Below are 27,558 nucleotides of genomic sequence, written 5' to 3'. Positions count from 1 at the left end.
TGCTGATCTTTCACTATCTTTTCCTCTAAATTTTTGTCCTCCATTTCACAGGACAGTTCCCCTTTATTATTACAGCACACAGAATAGTGCCCCTTTATTTTTACAGCAAATAGAACAGTGTTCCCTTATTTTTACAGCAGCCCTGTATTTTTACAGCATACAAGACAGGACCACAGCGTTACTTTATTTTTACAGCAGCCCTGTGTTTTTACAGCATACAGGACAGAACCACAGCGTTCCTTATTTTTACAGCACTACTGTATTTTGACAGCATACAGGACAGGGCAGCAGCAATCCTTTATTTCTGCAGTACACAGAACAGTGCCCCTTTATTTTTACAGCACACAGAACAGTGCCCCTGTAAGGCACAAGACTGTAGCACCCCTGTACAGAGCCCCAAACAGCACAGGACACCACAGAACAGCAACCCTGTATGGCACAGGACAGCAGCTCCCATAACAGCACAGTACACCAGCACGGGACACCACACCAGAAAAGCACAGGACAGCAGCACCCCTGTATGACCATCCACAGACAGACAGAGGTCTGTCTCCCTCACTCTCCAAGTCCAGAGAGAAAATGGTGGTGACACGCGGCTCCTTATATATAGAATACAAAACCTGCGAGATCTGACAGTGGGATGATGACGTTTTGCCTCGATCTGAGATCTTGGTCTGCTGGGAAGTCCCGAGCCGGACTCTGATCTGGACTTGGATCTTTAAGTCCACATCACTAATATAAATAAATATATATATATATATACACACACACACATACACACACTAAAATTCCAGAGTGCACTGATGTATGTATGTTGATGCAGGAATAGGTGTGACCCGGTCTGAATTTTTTTATAGAGAGTTCTTCTGTCTCTTTAGCTTTAATGGGATACTCTGCTTTGAGACCTGTAATAATCCCTCTCACCAAGAAATCACCTAGACAGATTGAAACGATGCATCAGTAAAAGATACCATACATTTTATTCTAAAATGTTACAAAATTTGACAGTACAATGGCCCTCATTCCGAGTTGATCGCTCGCTAGCTGCTTTTAGCAGCAGTGCAAACGCTAAGCCGCCGCCCTCTGGGAGTGTATCTTAGCTTGGCAGAAGTGCGACCGAAAGGATCGCAGAATGGCATCTACATTTTATCAAGCAGTTTCTGAATAGCTGCAGACCTACTCCTACCTTGTGATCACTTCAGACTATTTAGTTCCTGTTTTGAAGTCACAAACACGCCCTGCATTCGGCCAGCCAATCCCCCTTTTTACCAGGCATGCCTGCATTTGTATCTGACACACCTGTGTTTTTCAGCACACTCCCGGAAAATGATCAGTTACCTCCCAGAAATGCCCCATTCCTGTCAATCACTCAGCGGCCAACAATGCGACTGAAAAGCGTTGCTAAACCTTGTGTGAAACTGCATCGGATTTTGTGAAAGTACATCGCGCGTGTGCACTGCGCCCCATACGCATGCGCAGAAATGCCTCTTTATTACCTAATCGCCGATCAACTCGGAATGAGGGCCAATGTTTGTACATAAAAATCACAGATTTGTAATAAAATCTCACGCACAAGAAACAAAGTAAGAGAGGTGTTTACAAAATTCCCCCCTCACCTTCAAAAAGGTGCGAGCTCTAGTGCGGGTGCTCATACAGTTGGGTGGTGCATCAACATACATACATCAGCGCACTCTGGAATTTTAGTTTGTATCTATGTTTTTTGGTTCCCGCTGACAGGGGATCTTCCTGTGGTGATGCTACAATTCTAGCGTGAGATAAGGGTATTTCTTTGTTATATTATATATATATATATATATATATATATATATATATGTGAAATAGTGGTGGTATGGCGCCACAGGTTTATGTGGGTAAAAAAATATATATAGGGTTATCACAATAGACCCAACCGTAGACACTCCTTTATAGATATAAGGTGTCAGCTAGCCTCCAAGCAGATTAGGCAGGGATAAGCTGCCTAAGATTAGGAGATGAAAAAAAAGGGGGATGGGGGCACCAGCGACCAACGGTGTCAAATGGTTTTTTGAATAAAATATGAAGAAGTGGCTGGATACGTTCAGATAAAAATATAAAATTCAATTTAATTCATAAAAGAAAAGGGTGGGATAAAAGTTTACAAGCATAGGGCATAGTTTGAGAATACACCATAAAAGATTCTTTAAAAAATACGGATACACAAAATATGAGAATAAAAAACATCAATATTCTAAAAAGATAAAAACGCAATGCTTATCTTTTAAAAGGGAGGGTCAATTCAGAGGTACACCCAACGCGTTTCGTCCATCAGACTTCATCAACTTTTATCCCACCCTTTTCTTTTATGAATTAAATTGAATTTTATATTTTTATCTGAACGTATCCAGCCACTTCTTCATATTTTATTCAAAAAACCATTTGACACCGTTGGTCGCTGGCGCCCCCATCCCCCCTTTTTTTCATATATATATATGTGTGTGTGTGTGTGTAAATAAAAAGCTGTGCATTTAAACAAACTTTCCTTTAAGAATATCAGTCCATTGTCAGTGTCCTGTGTCCCGTTCCTTCTGATGTACGCTGCCGCTTCCTCCGTTAGGAATCAGAGCCACTGATTCCAATGGATATGTAACGAAAGAAAGATGGAGGGCGCAGGTATAAATAAAAAGGTTTACAATTCCATTTATTAAGAAACAATGCTCACATACATCTCAGCTTAAAATGGTGAACTCGATCCTCCATACAACGGCCAAGCCTCGGAAACCGCTGCCTCCCGTACTCGCTTGTACGTTTGATTTCAGGAACCGCCGGTGCCGCTCGTTCTTTCACCGGGACCCAGGCAAAGTTCAAACAGTATGTCTCTTGCTCCACCAGCCACGCCCAATGCGTTTCGTCGATGGACTTCGTCAGGGGGTGTGGCTATGATCCGTCTCATCATTAATTTATACCTCATCAAACACCTGTATTTCATTAACAATTTGGCTAGTGCAATCTACATGGATTGTGTGGCGAGCGAAGCGAGCCCACGAGAGGATGCATTTCAACAAATTGGGTTAAAAAATGTTTAAAAACACAAAATAACAGCCACAATTTTTCTGTGTTGATCTTTTGACCCTATAGACCCTTTTTACTGTCGACCTTTTGACCATGTCGACCTTTTGACTATAGACTTTTTGGTCCTATCGACCTTTTACTTTCAACCTAATGACAGTCTCTTTTTAATGTGTATCTTCTTTATCACACCCAGATGGTCTGGGGGTAAGTCTGTATTTATATGTCACTTGAGTGCTGTGTCACTATTGTAATGTTCTGAAGAAGGGGTGTGTTACCCTGAAACATTGACTGCTATTACACACTTATTCAGTATATTACACAGTATTACAATGTATATATATATATATATATATATATATATATATATATATATATTCCATAGACCAAAAACCTTACGATTTCACATGTCCCATTAAGGCTTCTTACACATGATCTGGCATTTCAGAAACCTGTTGTAACTCTTCCACTCAAACTCCAAAAAGCAATGAAATTCCGATCATTAAGGCTGACGCCTTAATGGACATGTTCCTTGCGCAATACAGATATGGTATGCCATCACAGCCTGTGGGTAAGTGCAGATTCAGCACTCTCACAGAGTGAGATTGCTGTCACTCACACAATGGTGGAGCTGCTAATTCACAGATTTGTGTGCTCATTGGAATACACACATGCAGTCTATGCAACTGAAGGTCTGTGCGGAAGACAAAGCTGCTCGGATGAGGTAAGAGTGTTGCTGATTGGAGGGAGGAGACAGAGCAGTGTGGATGGGGGAACAGAAGTGTGTGGATAGAGGGAACACTAAGCAGCACTGATGGGGGGACAAAGAAACACAGTGGGTAATTCAGACTGCAGCAATCGCAGTCTGAATTAGTTTGTGGGGTGCGTACGCGCAATGGCCGCACTGCGCGTGCGTACACCGGGAGCCCAGTGAGATGCTATCATCATCTCACTGGCTGCAATCACCCTGCCTGATTGACAGGCAGAGGCGGTTGCGGGGAAGGAGGGTGGCGTGCCAACGGTGTTAGAATGCCATTGGCGGGGCAAGGTCTGCACAACGGAGGCATTTCTGGACCATGTGGGGGGGGGGGGGCTGCGGCGGTTATCCCCCTGCCAAGAGCGCAGGAGCTGCGCTGCCAGGGAGCTACTTGTCAGGTACAAAATCATCGCCGCAGTGCAATGCTTTTATACCTGGGGGGGAGGGGGGGAGGGCCTGACAAGCGGGGAGGATTAGCCCTGTGCGTCCCCCCGCTTGTTGTAGAATAGCACATCTACGATCAACTCTGAATTATCCCCACAGATGGCGGGAGGTAAGACAGAGTACAACAGATGGGGGGAAAACAATGGCACAGATGGTGGGGAGACAGAGCTGTGTGGATGGGTGGACAGTGCTGTGTGGATGAGTGGAAAAGAGCAGAACAGATGGAAGAAACGGCATGGATGAGGAAGGCAGAGCAGCATGGATGAGGGGAATACAGTCCCAACATCGGAGGGGATAAGTATTTTTACCTTCCCTTGGGTTGTGGCAGCTAGGCCTAATCCTTGGGGGGAACGGGGGTTGCCCTATCCAACCCACCCAATAGTGACCCACAAAACTTACCTTCAGGATGTCAGCTACATGAATAGGGTAAGAGTGGTGTGGATAGGGGGTAGATTAAGCAACAAGTATGGGAAGGGAGACAGTGGTGCGGTTGGGGGAAACGATGCAGATGGGTTGAAAACACTGGCCCGGATGGGTAGAAAACTGGTGCAGATGGGAGACAAGACAGTGTGCAATGTATTGGAGGAGGCAGAGTGACGTTGAAGAGGGAAACACTGAGCAGCACAGAGAGAAGGAAATGGTGGTACAGACAAGGCACAGGTGCGGAAAGACAGATGGTACAGATAAGTTATACAGACTAGCACAGATGGGAGTACACAGCAGTAGGGATTGGGGAAGACAGAGTAGCATGGGGATGTATAGGGGAAGTAAGTGTAGATGCATAGACCGTAGATGGGGTATTAAAGTTTTAGCAATTAACCAAGATGTTTGAGGGAGCTAAATGTGTATACTAAGTGAGATGGATGTATGGAGTGAGAAGGCTGTTGTAACAAGGTGGGATTGTTGTGGTGACCGAATGGGACGGTTGTGGGCACTGTGTGGGATGGGAGCACCACATAACTGCTCAGACCTTCAGTTGCATAGACTGCATGGCCAATATTTACTAATATTCGTGTTTGAGTCGGTTTGTGTAGTGTTTAAACTCGTCTTGTATCGGGTGCATTTTTATGCAACTTTTTGAAACTATATACGCCAAGTTACGAAGCAGTTGACTTTATGGTTTTTGTGTTTTCCAATGTCGATGCCAGTCGTTTTTTCTGGCACATTTGCGGCCATCATTGTCGTTTGCGTACGTGTTTTTGTTGTTTTTGCTGGGTTTTTTTCTAAGTTAAACGCGGCAGGGTTTTTTTTTTTTCCGTGGCCACATTTTCACTTAAATTCGCCCCAAACCGTCCGCACCTTGTGGGTTTAGTTAGTGGTGAGGAGGGAGGTTGTGCTGTGGAGGTTGGTGAGTGGTTGATTTGGTGAGGAGTTTTTTGGCCGATTTCTGAGTGTAGTATTGTGTTTGAAAGTAGTCTTGTCATTCTTGTAGTCGGTCCAAGTATTTTTTATTTATAGTCCCTTGTCAGTGTGTGTGTGTGTGTGTGTGTGTGTGTGTGTGTGTGTGTGTGTGTGTGTGTGTGTGTGTGATTTGTTGTAGTGGAGGAGTGTGTTGTTTGTCTTTTTTTTTCTCTGTTAAGTGTTTAGACACACAATTATGTGTGACTCAGAGGTGGGTGAGGTGGAGGGTGTGAGTGAGGGGAGGAGGTTGGTCAGGTGGAGGAGGTGACTGTGAGTGAGGTTAGTGAGGTGGAGGAGGTGGGTGAGGTTGCTGCAGCAGCCTCAAGTGACAGTGATATTGACAGTCAGAGTGCTCCGCAGCCACGCACCACTACTAAGACTGGGCGGAATGTCAAGTTTAGTTATGCAGAAAATGTGGCATTGGTGCGGGAGCTCATGAAGTATCAGCGGCAGCTATTTGGGCCTGAGTCCGCCAAGGTGCCAACACGGAAGAAGACGGTGTTGTGGGCAAAAGTTGTTGCTGCTGTCAATAGTGAGGGGGTGGTCAAGCGGACGGAGGACACGTGCCGCAAACGGTACTATGACATAAAGCGACGTGTCAAGTCCAAAATGGCCAAGGAGGCAAAGACGGCTCGAAAAAACGGTGGTGGCCAGCCCTATATTGCAAGATATCTGGAGTATGAGGAGCCCATGCGGAGTGTAATACCTCCTGAAGTAGTCTCTGCAACCCATGTCCGGGATTCAGATAGGCCCAGGAAGAATGGTGAGCATGTGTATTTGCATTAACAATCTATGGGTTTTTTTTATATTTTTTTCAAATGTGTGTCATGTGATGTTGCATATTACTCCCATCTTCAAGTGTGTGTCAGCAAATACATTGTTTTTGGTAATGTTTTCTACAAAAGCCAATGTAACATCTGACTTTATTGTATGTCATGTGTTTTTTTACGCTATATTTTCCATGTGTAGTTTGGACTTGGTGTGTCATTGAATTGTCCAGCAATAATGTATTCCTTTTGCACATTTTTACGCTATATTTTCCATGTGTAGTTTGGACTTGGTGTGTCATTGAATTGTCCAGCAATAATGTATTCCTTTTGTCATTGAATTGTTCAGCAATAATGTATTCCTTTTGCACTATGTTTTAGATGTAGGTTATCCATGTGCAATGTTGCTAAAACAGTGGTTGTCATGTTAGAGGCTGGAGTAGTGGAAAGTGGTTTGGAAACCACTTACATGTGTAATGTCATTATTACTGAATGTATTAATTTTTATAAAAAACCCACTATTTGTTTGTTCAGTTTGAGTCTGTATTTGTACCCTGACACAACACTGCAGTCTCATTTTTTTTGTGGTTTTATTTTTGGTTGCCTCATATAGTGGTAATGTGTGTTTGGAGTGCCACATCACAGAGCAATTTCTATATTGCATATGTAATATTTTTCCTTTCATTACAAAATTAAGATATGTGTGTTTTTGGTTGTTAATGTATGTATTTTGATTTGTGTCCTATGTCTGTGTCCTGTACATGTTTTCCTGTGTTGCACTTTCCATAGTGCATATGGCTATTGGACAATCTCTATTGTTTTATGTAGTGTTTTTTTGGTTTACGGTCCTTATGTTTGTTTTAAATAAAAAACAAGCATTTTTTAATGAATTAATGTTTATAAGCATAATGGGTGGATGTATCAACAATAGCATGATTACATGATTTCTTATTTTAGTTTTACAGTGTTGGAAAAAAGCAGTACTGGTCGTCCTACAGTAACTCCCATGACATCTGATGATGATGATGACGCTGCGGAAGCAGGTAAAGTGTCCATTGTAGTGTAGGGTATGTTTGTAAAAGAATGGCCATAACAAAATTTAACTTTCAATAATAGGTCCATCAAAAGAAGTCTGGAGCAGCAGAAGTGGGACTTCTGTAACACACCACCAAAAAAAACATGTGGCAGCAAAGAAAGCAAGGTCTGATGTCCAGGGCCAAACACAGCAGGATACCCCGCCACAAAGATTATCGACAGTATGTTCGGTCCCCCCGCTCCAAATTTTGGACACACCTCCAAGATGAGAACCACACTCCCCTCATCTTGATTGTGAGTATCAAACTAAAAAAAAAAATCAGATCGTAATAAATTTTTCACTTAAACGCATTAAGTCAAAACATATAAAAATATGATATACTTACCGAAGTCACTAAAACAAGAAATTGAATCCTAGCAAAATGGACTTGTCCTGTAAATATATGTATGTCCACTTCATCCATACAGTAGCACATTGTGTGTAAGATGCTGCAACAGAAACTCATGTGTAATTTTGTGAAATAGTAAGGTTGTCTCACAAATTTTAACATGTGTGTTTGACCTAACATTGCCAAATACATATAAACACATTCCTATGTTTGTTTATGAAAAACTATAAGGTAACACATTATGGATTACAATGAGTTTTTATGGTGGAGTATGTCTGATCTACAATAAAAATAATGTGTTTGCTTTCACAATGAAGTAACCAGACACATTAGCCACAAACCGGCATATGTATGTTTTTACGTTATGAGTGATGATGTTGCTAGGCAGGATATCTGAAAGCAACAGTCAATGACATGTGTTCCATGTTTAGTGATTTTTTCGAATTTTTCAAACATATGCATAACTAACGGATATTTTTTTAACAATAACAGCTTCTTTTCCTGGTAACAGCATCCCTCCGCAACAACAGCAACACATTGACATGGATGAGACAATCATGTTAGAAATGCAGCCATTAAGCCAAGGAATCAGCCCCCCAGCACCTGTGAGTACACCACCACAGCAAAGCACACCACCACCACAACACAGCCCAACAACACCAGTAACACAAGGCCCTGATCACGTGTTTTGGAACATTTGGGCTAGACGGCAGGCCACTAATGAAGATTGCCTGCATAGGCAGACACAAATGTTTGCAAGCCTACCATGTCACCTCAGAAGATTAAACAGAAATATGAGTAGACAAAATGAACAAACCACAAGAATTGGCAATACCATGGAACTCATGTGTGCAGACATTACACAGGTCATGGGCAACTTACAGCGCATAATGGAAGAACAGCACAGACTAATGGAAGAACAGCACAGACAACAGCAAAGCTATATGAACATTTTTCAAAACAATCAAAAGATAAATGAAACTTTATTCCGAATTGTAGACAATCAAAATGCTGCTACACATGAACTCAATGCCACCCTCACTAACCTCAATGAAACACTCAGATCCATGCACCAACAGCAAACAAGCAGCAGTTCTGGTACGACTACTCCAAATATCACGCCAGTGTCATCACCACCAAGACGCTCCACCAGAGCACGCCAACATGACAGTGCTAAAGGCAAAGGGCAGAACAAGCAGACACCCACAAGAAAATAACAAATAAACCTCACATTTTAAATTTCAGAGAAGTAAATCAAAATACTTAGTAAGTGTATGTTTGTCAAAATAGATATAACACTTAGCTCCTTGACAATTTGTACAACATCATAAATTATAAGTGGTACAAACAACAACAGGAAATTTGTACGCACATTCATTCTTTACCATCTTTGGATGTTTTTTGAGGAGGGACATGTTTGAGCTGCACATAGATGTTAGCAGGAAGTAAACAGACCACTTGATTTTTTTCTAATCATTACTCTTTCTAGATTCTAATCAATCTCAGATCCTGCAGACACAATGGTGGTCATTCCGAGTTGTTCGCTCGCAAGCTGCTTTTAGCAGCATTGCACACGCTAAGCCGCCGCCTACTGGGAGTGAATCTTAGCATAGTAAAATTGCGAATGAAAGATTAGCAGAATTGCGAATAGACACTTCTTAGCAGTTTCTGAGTAGCTCCAGACTTACTCGGCAACTGCGATCAGTTCAGTCAGTTTCGTTCCTGGTTTGACGTCACAAACACACCCAGCGTTCGCCCAGGCACTCCCCCATTTCTTCAGCCACTCCCGCGTATTTCCCTGAAACGGCAGCGTTTTTTCACACACACCCATAAAACGGCCAGTTTCCGCCCAGAAACACCCACTTCCTGTCAATCACATTACGATCACCAGAACGAAGAAAAAAGCTTGTAATACCATGAGTAAAATACCTAACTGCATAGCAAATTTACTTGGCGCAGTCGCAGTGCGAACATTGCACATGCGCAATTAGCGGAAAATCGCTGCGATGCGAAGAAAATTACCGAGCGAACAACTCGGAATGAGGGCCAATAATTGGCAGTAAGCCAGAATGTCTTAAGCAGGAAGTAAACAGAACACTTGATTTTTTTCTAATCATTACTCTTTCTAGATTCCAATCATTCTCAGATCCTGCAGACACAATAATTGGCAACCAGCCAGAATGTCTTTAGCAGGAAGTAAACAGACCACTTGATTTTTTTCTAATCATTACTCTTTCTAGATTCAAATCAGTCTCAGATCCTGCAGACACAATAATTGGCAGCCAGGCATAATCATCCATGACCAATGCAACTTACAATGTGAATTAAAACTGGTTTACATTTCTTCTGTAGACGACTTTACATGAAAAACACAATAGAGTTGTGTAAAAGTGTCCTAATATGTTTGTGTAAATTTTTAAATTTTAATGACCAAAATGAATGACATTATTGTTGTGGCATGTTTGTGTGTGTAAAAAATTAGTAATCATATCTAAAAACCTGAGGCACAACCCACAAAATTAAAAATATTTTAACTTTTAACACTAATGTGTGTAATAATGGATATATGTTGAAAAATGTATATTGACTTTTAAAACTCCAAATTTACTCCACCAAACATAAGCCAATAAATTATTTTGGATGAGACAAGTTTGTGTCCCTTTTATAGGCATGATAAGTCAGGTGTGAATGATTTGTAAGTGTCAACACATGTAAACATGGCTGAAAAAAGCAGCTCTATTTTTTTGCTGATTTTTTAACGATTCGCAAAAAAATACGACCGCAATTGAGCACTCAGAGACTAACACCCAAATACGAATGAATAGTGAATACCCGTGTTGTAGGAAATAACAGCCGCGTTTGACCGATGGTCTATTCATTCGTATTTCTGAAGTTTGTCATTCAAACCATTACGAATAGTCCAAACACTGCCGAGATTGGTGCTTAGTGAATTCCCGTGTTGGGACTTAGAAAAAAAAAAACACAAATCGGACAAACTCGATTTTTTAGTAAATATTGGCCCATGTGTGTATTCCAATGAGCACACAAATCTGTGACTTAGCAGCTCCACCATTGTGTGAGTGACAGCAATCTCACTCTGTGAGAGTGCTGAATCTGCACTTACCCACAGGCTGTGATGGCATACCATATCTGTATTGCGCAAGGAACATGTCCATTAAGGCATCAGCCTTAATGATCGGAATTTCATTGCTTTTTGGAGTTTGAGTGGAAGAGTTGTAGCAGGTTTCTGAAATGCCAGATCATGTGTAAGAAGCCTTAATGGGACATGTGAAATCGTAAGGTTTTTTGTCTATGGAATTTCATCGCTTTTTAAAAAAAAAAAAAAAATTAATTCAGAAATGTAAAAATGTCACTGTAAGAATAAACATTTGATTTTTTAAATGTTTAATGAAAATGTTCGTATAACATCACTGTTCTGTGCAAAATGCAAAAATTATTTTATTTACCAAACAGAATTGTTATACTTTTAACTTTGGTCAAAATACTTTGCTGCCTTTGCGAATGATGCAGGGAGGGGGAAGGCGGCAGCAGCCTGTGACTTAGGCTGGAGGCATGTGTGAAATGCATTGCATGTATGTGTGAGGTGCCGTGCGTGTATGTGTGTGTGTCAGGTGCTGTGCTTTTATATATATATATATATATATATATACATACATACATAAATGTGTGCTTGTCAGGTGCTGTGTGTATATATATATATATATACACGTGTGTGTGTGTGTGTGTTTCAGGTACCGCGCGTATATATGTGTGTGTTTCAGGTGCCGCGCGTATATATATCTCTGTGTCAGGTGCCGCGCGTATATATATATATATATATATATGTGTGTGTCAGGTGCCGCGCATATATATGTGTGTGTCAGGTGCCGCGCGTATATATGTATGTGTCAGGTGCCGCGCGTATATATGTGTGTGTCAGTTGGCGCGCATAAAAATGTGTGTTTCAGGGGCCGTGCGTGTATGTCAGGTGCCGCGCATGTACATGTGTGTGTGTGTTTGTTAAATGCTACGTCTGTGAATATATGTGCATGTGTGCCAAGTGCTGCGTAAATGCTATGTGGGTGTGTGTTTCAGGTGCTGCATGTATGTGTGTGTGTGTCAGGTGCTGTGTTTATATGTGCGAGTGTGTCAGGTGCCGCGTGTATGTGTGTGTGTGTGTCAGGTGCCGCATGTATATGTGTGTGTCAGGTGCCGCGTGTATATGTGTGTCAGGTGCTGTGTGTATGTGTGTGTGTCATGTGCTGCGTGTTTATGTGTGTGTGTCAGGTGCTGCGTGTTTGTGTGTGTGTGTAAGGTGCTGCGTGTTTATGTGAGTGTGTGTCAGGTGCTGGGTGTTTATGTGTGTGTGTCAGGTGCTGCGTGTTTGTGTGTGTGTTAGGTGCTGCGTGTTTTTGCGTGTGTGTCAGGTGCTGCATGTTTATGTGTATGTGTCAGGTGCTGCGTGTTTGTGTGTTTGTGTCAGGTGCTGTGTTTTTGTGTGTGTGTCAGGTGCAGTGCATGTACATACACGTGTGTGTCGGGTGCCGCGCGTGTACGAACACGTGTGTGTGGCGCCGTGCGTGAACGTACACGTGTTTGTGTTTGGGGTTGGGTGCGGTCAGGTGCCGCGTGCGTGTGTGTGTGTCTGGTGTCACGCGTGTACGTACACGTGTGTGTGTGTCTGGTGTCGCGCGTGTACATACACGAGCGTGTCAAGTGTCGCGTGTGTACGTACACATGTGTGTGTCTGGTGTCACGCGTGTATGTACATGTGTGTGTCTGGTGTCACGCGTGTACGTACGCGTGTGTGTGTGTGTCAGGTGTCGCACGTGTGTGTGTGTCAGGTGTCACGCGTGTACGTACACATGTATGTCATGTGTTGAGCGTGTACGTACACGTATGTGTCAGGTGTCGCACGTGAACGTACACGTGTGTGTGTGTCTGGTGTCGCACGTGTACATACACATGTGTGTGTCTGGTGTCGCTTGTGTACGTACACGTGTGTGTCTGGTGTCGTGCATGTACGTACACGTACGCGTGTGTGTGTGTGTCAGGTGTCGCGCGTGTACGTAGAAGTGTGTGTGTGTGTGTGTGTCAGGTGTTGCGCGTGTACATAGACGTGTGTGTGTGTCAGGTTTTGCGCGTGTACGTAGATGTGTGTGTGTGTGTCAGGTGTCGCGCGTGTATGTACTGTGCGTGTGTCAGGTGACATTCGTTTACGTACACGTGTGCGTGTGTCAGGTGTCGTGCGTGCACGTACATGTGTGTGTGTGTCAGGTGTCGCGCGCTTGTGTGTCAGGTGTCGTGCGTGTACGTATGCGCGCACGTGTGTGTGTGTCAGGTGTTGCACGTGTACGTACACGTGTGTGTCAGGTGTTGTGCGCGTGTCAGGTGTCGTGTGTGTACGTACGCGCGTGTGTCAGGTGTCGCGTGTGTATGTACACGTGTGTGTGTCAGGTGTCGCGCGTGTAAGTACACGTGTGTGTCTGGTGTCACTTGTGTACGTACACGTGTGTGTGTGTGTATCCAGTGTCACGCGTGTACGTACACATGTGTGTTTGTCAGGTGTCGCTCAAGTACGTACGCGTGTGTGTGTGTTAGGTGTCACACGTGTACGTACACGTGTGTGTTTTTCAGGTGTCGCGCATGTACATACACGTGTGTGTGTCAGGTGTCGCACGTGTACGTACACGTGTCAGGTGTCGCACGTGTACGAACATGTGTGTGTGTGTCAGGTGTCGCGCGTGTACGTACATGTGTGTGTCAGATGTCGCACGTGTACATACGCGTGTATGTGTCAGATGTCGTGCATGCGTGTGTGTGTGCGTGTGTGAGGTGCTGCTTGTGTATGCACATGTGTGTGTCATGTGCCGAGCGTGTACGTACGTTTGTGAAAGGAGCCGCACGTGTACGTTTGTGTGTCTGTAGCCGTGCGCTTACATACGTGTGTGTGTCAGGAGCCGCGGGCGTTCGTCCCTGTGTGTGTCAGGAGCCGCGGGCGTACGTACCTGTGTGTGTCAGGAGCTGCGCGCGTACGTACCTGTGTGTGTTAGGATCCCCACGCATACGTACGTCTGCGAGTGTATATGTGTGTTAGGTGCTGTGCATGTATATGCATGTGTAAAATGCCATGTGTGTGCGTGTATCAGTTGCTGCATGTGTATATTAGCATGTCTGATGTTGTGCTTGTGTGTGTATATGTGTGTCAGGTGCTGCCTTTGTGTGTGTCAGGTGTTGCACATGTATATGTGTGTCAGGTGCTGCATGTGTTAAAGGTGCCCCCCCTACACACACACACACACATACCGAGCTCTATGGATCTGCTCTCACTCCTGAGGAGCGCTGTCTTCCACAGATGCTGGCAGGTTGTCATTCCCCTGCCTGTCACCGGCTCTACTGTAATCATTCTTCCAGGACTCCTGTCAGCATGCACTGCTTGTCTGACTGCAGATCAGTAGTTCCCCTCACACCACTACATAAAAAGATGCATTACTTTCAGAGGGCACTGGAGCACAATACTTCTAGGAAGGGTGAGTGCCGAACCGTCTGGATAATATATATATATATATATATATATATATATATATAGAGCAGAAGAAATTAGGTGGCACTCACAGACTTGTAGCTTGTGGAATCAAACTTCACGCAGTGAAGATGTTTAATGAAAAAACAGTGACGTTTCGGGGACGTATCCCCTTCCTCAGACAGTGAGACAATGCAACAACCGTGAATAAATACCCTAAAATGACCCCACTTACCCCCATGTTCACGACTCCCAGCTGCGTGGACCACGGCGCATCTGCGTGGACCACGGCTGCGTCCCCCGACCCGCACTTCCGGCTTCGACGTCACCGCCTGGCGGTGACGTCGAAGCCGGAAGTGCGGGTCGGGGGACGCCGAGGCGCGCCGTGGTCCACGCAGCTGGGAGTTGTGAACATGGGGGTAAGTGGGGTCATTTTAGGGTATTTATTCACTGTTGTTGCATTGTCTCACTGTCTGAGGAAGGGGATACGTCCCCGAAACGTCACTGTTTTTTCATTAAACATCTTCACTGCGTGAAGTTTGATTCCACAAGCTACAAGTCTGTGAGTACCACCTAATTTCTTCTGCTATATATAGGTGGGCCGGCAAGGTCCACAAGGAAGGGCACCACAGCAAGCTGTTTTGGATGAGTGCCGGGGCAGTTGTTTGGGTATATATATATATATATATATTGTGGAAAGCAACATTCAGCGCACAGGGGACTGTACTAAAGGGGGCAACAAGCAAGGTGCAGGGGACTAGATGGGGGGGGGGGGGAGGCGGCACGCAGGGCACAGGACTGTGTGGGGGATCGACACTCAGGGCACGGGACTATACAGGGGGACAACAAATAGGGTGCAGGGGACTGTATAAGGGGTGACACACAGGGTGCAGGGGACTGTTAGGGAGCGGTGACACGCAAGGTGCAGGGTACTGTACGGAGGCAACATGTAGGGCACATGGACTTACGGGGGGGGGCACGCAGAGGACTGTAAGGGTGGGGGCGACATGCAGGGTGCAGGGGACTTACAGAGGAGCAACACATGGAGCACACGGGACTGTATGGGGGGGCGACACGCAGGACGCAGGGGACTATACAGTGGAGCAACACGCAGGGCACAGGGGATTGTACAGGGTGCAACACGCAGGTGCAGGGGACAGTACTGAAGGGGTCGACACACAGGGTGCAGGGGTCTGTACAGTGAGAGCAACACACAGGGTACTGTAAGTGGGACACCATGCATGGCGGAGAGGACTGTACAGGTGGGGGTGACAGGCAGGGTTCAGGGGACTGTACAGGCGGGGGGGGCAACACGCACGGGAATGTACATGGGTAGGACGACATGCAGGATGCATGGGACTGCACAGGAGTAATTGTGTGACTTAAAGGGCGCAGGGGTCAGTACCGGGGGTAAAGCAATACGCAGGGGACTGTACTGAAGGGGGCGACATGCAGGGCGCTGGGGATTGACGGGTGGTGACACGCGGGGTGCAGTGGACAGTACCAGGGGAAAGCATCACACAGGACACAGTACCGGGGGAAAGTGACACTCAGGGTGTAGGGTACTGTACTGAAGGGGCGACTGTACGGGGGAGCAGCATGCAGGGTGCAGGGGACTTTGTGGGGGGTGACATGCAGGGTGCATGAGACTGTACATGGGGGCAACACGGAGGGCGCGGGGGATTTTACAGTGAGGGGGGAAACTCAGGGCACATGGAGACTATACGGGGAGGTGACACGCAGAGCACGGGGACTGTACGGGAGGTGACACACAGGGCTCAGAGTACTGTACAGGGGGGATGCCAAGCAGCGCACAGGGGACAGTACCGGAGGAAAGCAACACACAGTGTGCAGGGGACTGTACTGAAGGGGGCGATACACAGGGTGTAGGGGACTGACTGTACAGGGGTGGGCAACACGCAGGGCACAGGGGACTGTACGGTGGGGGGTGACACACATAGGGCGCAGGGGACTGTACCAGGGGAAAGTGACACGCAGGGCACAGGGGACTGTACGGGGGCGACAGGCAAGGTACGGAGTACTGTATGGGAGGGGGGCAACATGCTGGGGACTGTACAGGGGTAGGGTGACATTCAGGACGCAGGGGACTGTACGTGTGTGTGGGGGTGGCACGCAGGGGACATGGTGGGGTGGTGGTGGGGCGGGGGAGCCAGGCACACAAAATGAGGGGGGGAATGGGGGAGCCAAGCACACAGCACGGGGGTGGAGCGGAAGAGCCAAGCACCCAGCATGGGGGGGTGGAGGGGGGGGGGTCGAGCCAAGCACACAGCACGGGGTGGGGGTGGAGCAAGGGTGCCAAGCACACAGCATAGGGGGGTGGAGCGGGAGTGATGAGCACACAGCATGGGGGGGTGGAGCCGAGCACACAGCATGGGGGGTGGGTGGAGCGGGAGTGGTGAGGGAGTGTCTAGTACACAGCACGGGGGGGGGGTGGAGTGGGAGTGCCGAGCACACAGCACGTGGGGGGGAGCGAGGCACACATAACGGAGGGGGGGTGCGGGGAGCCAGGCACACAGAATGGAGGGGGGAGCTGGCACACAGAATGGGGGGAGTTGAGGGGAGGAGCGGGGGAGCCGGGCACACAGAACAGGGGGGGTGGTAGAGCGGGGAAGCCGGGCACACAGCAGGGGGGGAGCGAGGCACACAGAACGGAGGGGGGAGCTGGCACACAGCACGGGCAGGAGCACACAGCACGGGGGGGAGCAGGGGTGCCGAACACACAGCACTGGGGGGTGGAGCAGGGATGCAGAGCACACAGCACGGCGGGGTGGAGCGGGGGTGCCGGGCACACAGCACGAGGGGATGGAGCCAAGCACACAGCACGGGGGGGTTGGTGGAGTGGGGGTGTCGAGCACACGGCACGGGGGTGTGGGGCAGGGGTGCCGGGCACACAGCAGGGGGGGAGCGAGGCACACAGAACGGAGGGGGGAGCCGGGCATACAGAATGGAGGGGGTAGCTGGCACACAGCACGAGCAGGATCACACAGCACGGGGGGGTGGGGTGGAGCAGGGGTGCCGAACACACAGCACGAGGGGGTGGAGCAGAGCACACAGCATGGGGTGGGGGTGGAGCAGAGGAACCAGGCACACAGCACGGGGGAAGCAGGGGAGCCGAGAACAAAGCACAGGGGGAGGAGCGGGGGAGCTGGGCACACTGAACGGGGGGGAGTAGAGAAGGGAAGCCGGGCACACAGCACACAGCAGGAAGGGGGGTGTGAAGCACACAGATTGGAGGGGGGAGCGGGGGAGCCGGGCACACAGAATGGAGGGGGGAGCCAGGCACACAGCACAGGGGTTGCGGGGGAGCAGAGAACACCTCACAGGGGGAGGAGCGGGGGAGCCGGGCACACAGAATGGGGAGAGTTGGGGGGAGGAACAGGGGAGTCGGGCACACAGAACAGGAGGGGGGTATGGCGGGGAAGCCGGGCACACAGCAGGGGGGGGGAGCGAGGCACACAGAACAGAGGGGGGAGCGGGGGAGCCGAGCACACAGAATGGAGGGGGGAGCTGGCACCCAGCACACAGAATGGGGGGGAGGGGGTAGAGCGGGGAAGCCGGGCAGACAACACGTGGGGGGGGAGCGAGGCACACAGAACGGAGGGGAGAGCTGGCACACAGCACGGGGAGGAGCACATAGCACGGGGGGGTGGAGCAGGGGTGTAGAACACACAGCAGGGGGGGAGCGAGGCACACAGCACGGAGGGGGAGCCGGGCACACAGAGTGGAGGGGGAAGCTGGCACACAGCACGGAAAGGAGCTCACAGCATGGGGGGGGGCGGAGCGAGGCACACAGCACTGGGGGGGTGGAGCAGGAGTGCCGGGCACACAGTAGGGGGGGGGCGAGGCACACAGAACGGAGGGGGGAGCCCGGCACACAGAATAGAGGGGGGAGCTGGCACACAGCACGGGGAGGAGCACACAGCACGGGGGGTGGAGTGGGGGTGCCGAGCACACAGCACGAGGGGGGGTGGAGCGGGGGTGTCGAGCACACAGCATGGGGTGGTGGAGCAGGGGTGCCGGGCACACAGCAGGGGGGGAGCGAGGCACACAGAATGGAGGGGGGAGCTGGCACACAGCATGGGCAGGAGCACACAGCATGGGGGGGTGGAGCGGGGTTGCCGAACACACAGCACTGGGTGGTGGAGCAGTGCTGCTGAGCACATAGCACGGGGGGGTGCAGCGGGGGTGCCGAGCACACAGCATGAGGGGATGGAGCTGAGTACACAGCACGGGGGGGGTGGATCAGGGGTGCCGATCACACAGCACGTGGTGGTGGAGCGGAGGAACCAGGCACACAGCATGGGGAGAAGCAGGGTAGCCGAGAACAAAGCACAGGTGGAGGAGCGGGGGAGCCGGGCACACAGAACGGGGGGGAGTAGAGCAAGGAAGCCGGGCACACAGCAGGAAGGGGGGAGCGAAGCACACAGAACGGAGGGGGGAGTGGTGGAGCCGGGCACACAGAATGGGTGGGGAGGCAGGGCACACAGCACGGGGGGAGCAGAGAACACAGCACAGGGGGAGGAGCGGGGGAGCCGAGCACACAGAATGGGAGGAGTTGGGGGGAGGAGCGGGGGAGTCGGGCCCACAGAACAGGAGGGGGGTATAGCGGGGAAGCCGGGCACACAGCAGGGGGGGTAGCGAGGCACACAGAACGTAGGGGGGAGCGGGGGAGCCGGGCACACAGATCGGGGTTGAGCCGGGCATACAGAATGGGGGAATAGCCATGCACACAGAAAGGGGGGGCGGGCACACAGAACTGGGGGGGCACAGGACTGGGTGAAAGCGACATGCAGGGCACAGGACATGGTTGGGTAGTGGTGGAGCAGGGGAGCCAGGCACACAGCACGGGGGTGGGGCGGGAGAGCCAAGCACATAGCACGGGGGTGGAGCGGGCATGCCGTGCACACAGCCCGGGGGGTGGAGCAGGGGGTTGCCGAGCACACAGCATGGTGGGGTGGAGCGGAGGAGCCGAGCACACAGCACGGGGGGTGGAACGGGAGTGGCGAGTACACAGCACGGGGCGTGGAGCGGGAGTGTCGAGCACACAGCACGGGGGGGGTGGAGTGGGGTTGCCAAACACAAGGCACGGGCGGGTGGAGCGGGGGTGCTGAGCACACAGCACGAGGGGGTGGAGCCGAGCACACAGCACGGGGGGTGGGTGGAGCGGGGGTGTCGAGCACACAGCACGGGGGGGGTGGAGCAGGGGTACCGAGCACACAGCACGTGGGGGTGGAGCGGAGGAACCAGGCACACAGCACGGGGGGAAGCGGGGGAGCCGAGAACAAAGCACAGGGGGAGGAACGGGGGTGAGTAGAGCAGGGAAGCCGGGCACACGGCAGGGGGAAAGCGAAGCACACAGAACGGATGGGGGAGCTGGGCACACAGAATGGAGGGGGAAACCGGGCACGAGGCGTGGAAGAGCCAGGCACATAGCATGGGGGAGCAGAGAACACATCATAGGGGGAGGAGCGGGGGAGCCAGGCACACAGAATGGGGGGAGGAGAGGGGGAGCCGGGCACACAGAACAGGAGGGGGAGCGAGGCACACAGAACGGAGGGGGGAGCCGGGCAAACAGAATGGAGGGGGGAGCTGGCACACAGCATGGGGAGGAGCGGGGGAGCGATGCACACAGCACGGGGGAGGAGCGGGTGACCTGGGCACACAATATGGGGGGATAGCCGGGCACACAGAATGGAAGGGGGAGCCGGGCACACAGAACGGGGGGGAGCCAGGCACACAGAATGGGGGGATATCCAGGCACACAGAATGGGGGGGGGGGCACACAGACTGGGGGGGCACAGGACTGGGTGAAAGTGACACGCAGGGCACAGGGGAATGTACGAGGGCCAACAGGCAGAGTACAGAGTACTGTATGGGTGGGGGGTCAACACGCTGGGGAATGTACAGGGGTAGGGTGACATTCAGGACGCAGGGGACTGTACGTGTGTGTGGGGGTGGTACGCAGGGGACAGTACTGGGGAAAAGCGATGCACAAGGCACAGGACATAGCGGGGTGGTGGTGGAACGGGGGAGCCAGGCACACAGAAAGTGGGGGTGGAGCGGGGGAGCCAAGCACACAGCACAGGTGTGGGGCGGGAGAGCCAAGCACATAGCATGGGGGGAAGGGGGAGCCGAGCACACAGCATGGGGGGGTGGAGCAGGGGTGCCGGGCACACAGTAGGGGGGGAGCGAGGCACACAGAATGGAGGGGGGAGCTGGCACACAGCATGGGCAGGAGCACACAGCATGGGGGGGTGGAGCGGGGTTGCCGAACACACAGCACTGGGTGGTGGAGCAGGGTTGCTAAGCACACAGCACGGGGGGGGGGGGGGTGCAGCGGGGGTGCCGAGCACACAGCATGAGGGGATGGAGCTGAGCACACAGCACGATGGGGGGTGGAGCAGGGGTGCCGATCACACAGCACGTGGTGGTGGAGCGGAGGAACCAGGCACACAGCACGGGGAGAAGCAGGGAAGCAGAGAACAAAGCACTGGGTGGAGGAGCCGGGCACACAGAACGGGGGGAGGTAGAGCAAGGAAGCCGGGCACACAGCAGGAAGGGGGAAGCGAAGCACACAGAACGGAGGGGGGAGTGGTGGAGCCGGGCACACAGAATGGGTGGGGGGGCCGGGCACACAGCACGGGGGGAGCAGAGAACACAGCACAGGGGGAGGAGCGGGGGAGCCGAGCACACAGAATGGGAGGAGTTGGGGGAGGAGCGGGGGAGTCGGGCCCACAGAACAGGAGGGGGGTATAGCAGGGAAGCCGGGCACACAGCAGGGGGGGTAGCGAGGCACACAGAATGGAGGGGGGAGCGGGGGAGCCGGGCACACAGAATGGAGGAGGGAGCTGGCACACAGCACGGGGAGGAGCGGGGGAGCCATGCACACAGCACGGGGGAGGAGCGGGGGAGCCGGGCACACAGATCGGGGTTGAGCCGGGCATACAGAATGGGGGAATAGGCAGGCACACAGAAAGGGGGGGCGGGCTCACAGAACTGGGGGGGGCACAGGACTGGGTGAAAGCGACATGCAGGGCACAGGACATGGTGGGGTGGTGGTGGAGCAGGGGAACCAGGCACACAGCACGGGGGTGGGGCGGGAGAGCCAAGCACATAGCATGGGGGTGGAGCGGGCATGCCGTGCACACAGCACGGGGGGTGGAGCGGGTGTGCAGAGCACACAGCACAGGGAGAGGAGCAGGGGGGTGCCGAGCACACAGCATGGTGGGTGGAGCGGATGAGCCGAGCACACAGCACGGGGGGTGGAACGGGAGTGGCGAGTACACAGCACGGGGCGTGGAGCGGGAGTGTCGAGCACACAGCACGGGGGGGTGTAGTGGGGTTGCCAAACACACAGCACGGGCGGGTGGAGCGGGGGTGCTGAGCATACAGCACGATGGGGTGGAGCCGAGCACACAGCACGGGGGGTGGGGTGGAGCGGGGGTGTCGAGCACACAGCACGGGGGGGTGGAGCAGGGGTGCCGAGCACACAGCACGTGGGGGTGGAGCGGAGGAACCAGGCACACAGCACGGGGGGAAGCGGGGGAGCCGAGAACAAAGCACAGGGGGAGGAATGGGGGAGAGTAGAGCAGGGAAGCCGGGCACACGGCAGGGGGAAAGCGAAGCACACAGAACGGATGGGGGAGCTGGGCACACAGAATGGAGGGGGGAACCGGGCACGAGGCGTGGGGGAGCCAGGCACATAGCATGGGGGAGCAGAGAACACATCACAGGGGGAGGAGCGGGGGAGCTGGGCACACAGAATGGGGGGAGGAGCGGGGGAGCCGGGCACACAGAACAGGAGGGGGAGCGAGGCACACAGAACGGAGGGGGGAGCCGGGCAAACAGAATGGAGGGGGGAGCTGGCACACAGCATGGGGAGGAGCGGGGGAGCCATGCACACAGCACGGGGGAGGAGCGGGTGACCTGGGCACACAATATGGGGGGATAGCCAGGCACATAGAATGGGGGGGGGAGCCGGGCACACAGAACGGGGGGAGCCAGGCACACAGAATGGGGGGATATCCAGGCACACAGAATGGGGGGGGCGGGCACACAGACTGGGGGGACACAGGACTGGGTGAAAGTGACATGCAGGGCACAGGGGAATGTACAAGGGCCAACAGGCAGAGTACAGAGTACTGTATGGGTGGGGGGGCAACACGCTGGGAAATGTACAGGGGTAGGGTGACATTCAGGACGCAGGGGACTGTACGTGTGTGTGGGGGTGGTACGCAGGGGACAGTACCGGGGAAAAGCGATGCGCAAGGCACAGGACATAGCGGGGTGGTGGTGGAACGGGGGAGCCAGGCACACAGAAAGGGGGGGTGGAGCGGGGGAGCCAAGCACACAGCACAGGTGTGGGGCGGGAGAGCCAAGCACATAGCACGGGGGGGAGCGGGGGAGCCGAGCACACAGCATGGGGGTGGAGCGGGGGTGCCGAGCACACAGCACGGGGTGGTGGAGCAGAGTAGCCGAGCACGCAGCACGGGGGGGAGGAGCGGAGAAGCCGGGTACACAGCACGGGGGAGTGGAGCGGAGGAGCCAGGCACACAGCACGGGAGGGAGTGGGGGAGCCGAGAACACACCACGGGGGGAAGCCGGGCACACGGAACAGGAAGGGGGTAAAGCGGGGAAGCCAGGCAAACAGCAGAGGGGGGGAGGGGGAGCAAGGCATACAGAATGGAGGGGGGAGCCGATCACACAGAACCGAGGGGGGAGCCGGGCACACAGCATGGGGGAGGCACAGGGGTGCCAGGCACACATCACGGGGGAAAGCGGGGGAGCAGAGAATACAGCACAGGGGGAGGAGCGGGGGAGCCAGGCATATAGAACGGGGGGAGTTGGGGGGGGGATCGGGGGAGCCGGGCACACAGCACGGGGGAGGAGCAGGGGAGCGAGGCACAGCACAGGGGGAGGAGCCAGGTACACAGCACGGGGGAATAGCGGGGGAGTCGGGCACACAGCGCGGGGGATGAGCAGGGGAGCCGGGCACACAGCACGGGGGAGGAGTGGGGGAGCCGGACACACAGCATGGGTGGGGAGCCAGGCACACAGAACTGGGGGGGAGCCCGGGCACACAGTAAGACAGTGGGGCATATGTACATGGGGTCACAGTGGGTCATGAACACTGGGTAGCAGTGGTGGGTCATGCACATGGGGTGACAGTGGGTTATGCACAGGGTCTGCCAGTCACTATATTACTGTGCCCAAACCCCTGCTAGCCCTCTCACCTCATTTAGCACTGACCTGAATGGCCTTTATCAAGTGGAAGCATCTGTATCTACATTATATAGCAACGGTTGTCCAGCACAGCTTACGGTGGTCGGCGGCATTTGAGCATGGTGGGTGGTCGGGGGACCGGCCACGCTGCAGTGAATTCCAGACACACTAAGCGCCGGCTTTCATGCAGCGGCCGGCTCCCAGGACACCGAGATGGGGGTGGAAGATTGGCACGTCTGAGCCAGCCAAGGGGGAAGTGATCTGGCGTACCAGTCCGCCCATGGCAGTGGGGAGTCCCTGGTCATGATTAGTGCGGCTGGTGAAGCTCACCGTGCTCCCCGCCGGGGATCTGACATCACACTTTTGTGATAGTCCCCAACGGCAACAGGCACACCAGGGGCAAACGCAGGATTTTCATGGGGGGTTTTCCAGATATGTAGTATACACACATATATTTATCTTACATGTTGACATCCCTTGGTGTTTGTTAACGACAATAAAGGTATTCTATTCTATTCTATTCTACACCAAATAGAGAATGGTGCCACACTGAGTTTATTACTCCTTCACCACCTACGTTTTGCAACTGAACATGTTGTCAGGGATACGATACAATGATACAGAGCAACATTATAATTACCTGATACAGTGCAGCTGACTTATCGCCCGCCATCAGACACTCACTGAGACATGCCGGCTGGAAACCCAGTCTGACTTCCAGTGGCGTCATCAGATCGTGTCCCCCAGTGGCATCTGTCAGGAAAAACTACGAGTTCAGTTCTCAAATGTAAGAGAAATAAACGCACTTTTAATGCTAATCTGAGTACCGCCATTCTGAATTTATAATATTGGGGGTATATCATCCCATGCAGGGCGTCGGTGCAGATTACTCCTTTATGGCTAAGAAAGAGTGCCGGATATATCGATATATACCTCCCAACTTCTCAATCCGGTGAAGAGTGATATCTGTGAGCGGCAAGTGCCGTGGTTGCAAGTCACACCCCCTTTTTGCCAGTGGGGGCATGGACAGCGCTGTGTGAGCTACTGCCCATGCCCCTTGTCCTTCTTTGCCGGTCACCCCCACTTCCTCCATAGACAGCACAGGCACACTGATCACCCCCCTCCCTCTACAGACAGGCGACAGTACAAGCACACTGATTTCCTCCCCTCCCTCCAGACAGCACAGACACACTGATCCCTCCCGACAGCCCGGGCACACTGATCCCTCCCGACAGCCTGGGCACACTGATCCCTATCTCCAGACAGCACAGGCACACTGATCCCCCTTCCCTTTCTTCCTCCAGACAGCACAGACACACTGATCCCCCTAATCCCTCCAGACAGCACAGGCACACTGATCCCCCTACTCCCTCCAGACAGCACAGGCCCACTGATCCCCTACTCCCTCCAGACAGCACAGACATACTGATCCCCCTACTCCCTCCAGATAGCACAGGCACACTGATCCCCCTACTCCCTCCAGACAGCACAGGCACACTGATCCCCCTACTCCCTCCAGACATCACAGACACACTGATCCCCCTACTCCCTCCAGACAGCACAGGCACACTGATCCCCCTACTCCCTCCAGACAGCACAGGCACACTGATCCCCCTACTCCCTCCAGACAGCACAGACACACTGATCCCCCTACTCCCTCCAGACAACACAGGCACACTGATCCCCCTACTCCCTCCAGACAACACAGGCACACTGATCTCCTCCCCCCTTTCCCTCCCTCCAATCCCGACAACACAGACACACTGATCTCCTCCCCCCTCTGCCTCCCTCCAGTCCCGACAACACAGGCACACTGATGATCAGATGCCCTCACTTCCTCCAGGTAGCACAAGCACGCTCCTCCATACACAGATTCCTCACCAGCACCTGTATTATAGAAAACAGGTGCCTGCCCACTGCTGCATACAGGAGGACACAGCAGCTTTCAGACCTGAGGAGCAGAGCTGAGAGAAGGTGCACGGAGGGACCCGCAGCTGCCGGAATTCCCTGTTATACTAATTATGATTTAGTGACTCATAGTACAACGAAGCCAGCAGCGGCCAGTAACAATAAGGGACGCAGAGAAATTAAGCAGTACTATGGCCGGAGGAGACTGGCCAGGCTGCCTAATTTCTCCGCTTCCCTCATTGTTACTGCCCGCAGCTGGATTCGGTGCACTATGAGTCACTAAATCATCATTAGTATAACGGGGAATGCCGGCGGCTGCGGTTCCCTCCGTGCACCTTCTCTCCCCGCTCCGCAAGTCTGAACTGCCGCTGTGTGGACTGTAACTTAGCATGCTGGCGGCTGCGGGTCCCATCTAAGTTAACCAAGGGGTCTGGGCTGGCTTCAAAGTCGGACATGTTTGTATACCCATATGAAGCCTCTCTGCATACACCCCTTGCTGGCGGCCACTGCGCAGGCGCAACAAATTGAAAAGCCCTATCTTTAAAATGGGGCATATTTTCCTAAATTAAAAAAAACTATAACTTTCTGAAAAACCTTAACCCCAAAAGGCACTACACTGGGACATGCTCTATCTAATAAAACAAACCCCAAGTCTTAATTCGTCCTCTATCCTGAGTTATGCCTTCCCAAAAAACTTTCCATAGACTATATGGGAAAACCATCCTCAAAAGCCAAACAGGAAGTCGCAGAAAAAAACTGACAGTTGAAACTTTAGGTTACTCCCAATTCCTCATTTATATTTTCCCCTGAAATTTGGCATGCAGCATCGGGTGACGATTCTACGCGCCCATGCCAAATTTCAGCTCAGTATGTCCAATCACTTTTGATGTGTAGCCCCTCAAACACCAAGCCCCCATCTCAGAAGTTCCCTATGGGAGAATTCCGTTTGTTCGATTCAGCCTTAATATAAGGGCACGACCGTGCCCTTATAATATATATATGAGATTAATTCATAGAATAATTAAATGTTTTCTCTGTTTTGTTCTGAAAATAATAATTCAAAACTAATTATATTCAGCATAATTCTAATTTTGTTTAGTCAACTTGTTATGTGAAATCCTTTTGAACTACTTAATGGAGATTTGTACTGTACATAAATACTTTCATAGTTTGTTAATACAGTTCAAACCCACCATAACTGCAAGAAAATTAGATCAAAATTATACTTTTTGGTTTTGAGTGCAAGAACAAATGTACATATACACATCAGGCATAATAAACTCCATCTGATCACAGAGAAATATGACACCATTACCACCTCAGTAGAATACAATCTCCAACCATAAAATTATTTCTATTGGTAACTTGAAGTCAGAAAGAGACCATAATCAATTACACCCATCACAGAGTTCTGCTAGAACTTGATACTATGGGGGTGGGCTGGGGGGCGTGGACTAGACAATATTAGGTGGCATTTTTTTATTGATGGGAAAACTTAATGTCATGGTCAACCAAATATGTTCCATGCATTATAAATGCATTTTTTATGACCATCTAAATTACGAGACATAATACAGAAATTCTGTACAGTACACCAATCAACCTGCACTGTGAAAGTTTTTCAAATCAAGAGACTAAACAAAAAAAGACTAGAAAACATTTGCTGATCCATCAAATGTGGAGAAATGAGCGGCCATTTTAGTGCTAAAAAATACCAAGGGTCGCCTCAAATCAAATGTAATGAAATTGTATAGAACTTTTTCTGGCGCTAGTTGCAGGTGGGTCATTAAGTGCAAACATTCCCATGTAAGGTAAAAATTATATATATATTTATTTATTTGAATTTATTGGATACCGTAAAAAAATGTACAAATGAAAACCGTTGTGCACAGCTTAAGATGATTAAACATGCATTTAACATGAAAAAGTACATTGAAACATAGATGAGAAGAATTATTTAAATGTAAAAATGAAAATAAAACTAAAATAAAAATGAATACATGTGCCAAAAATGGTATTCATAGGAAAAGTGCTGATGGGCATATT

Source organism: Pseudophryne corroboree, chromosome 1, assembly GCF_028390025.1.
Source record: "Pseudophryne corroboree isolate aPseCor3 chromosome 1, aPseCor3.hap2, whole genome shotgun sequence".
In the NCBI taxonomy this organism is placed as follows: domain Eukaryota; kingdom Metazoa; phylum Chordata; class Amphibia; order Anura; family Myobatrachidae; genus Pseudophryne; species Pseudophryne corroboree.
The sequence above is the reverse complement of the archived record's forward strand: the minus strand, read 5'-3'. Positions refer to the sequence as shown.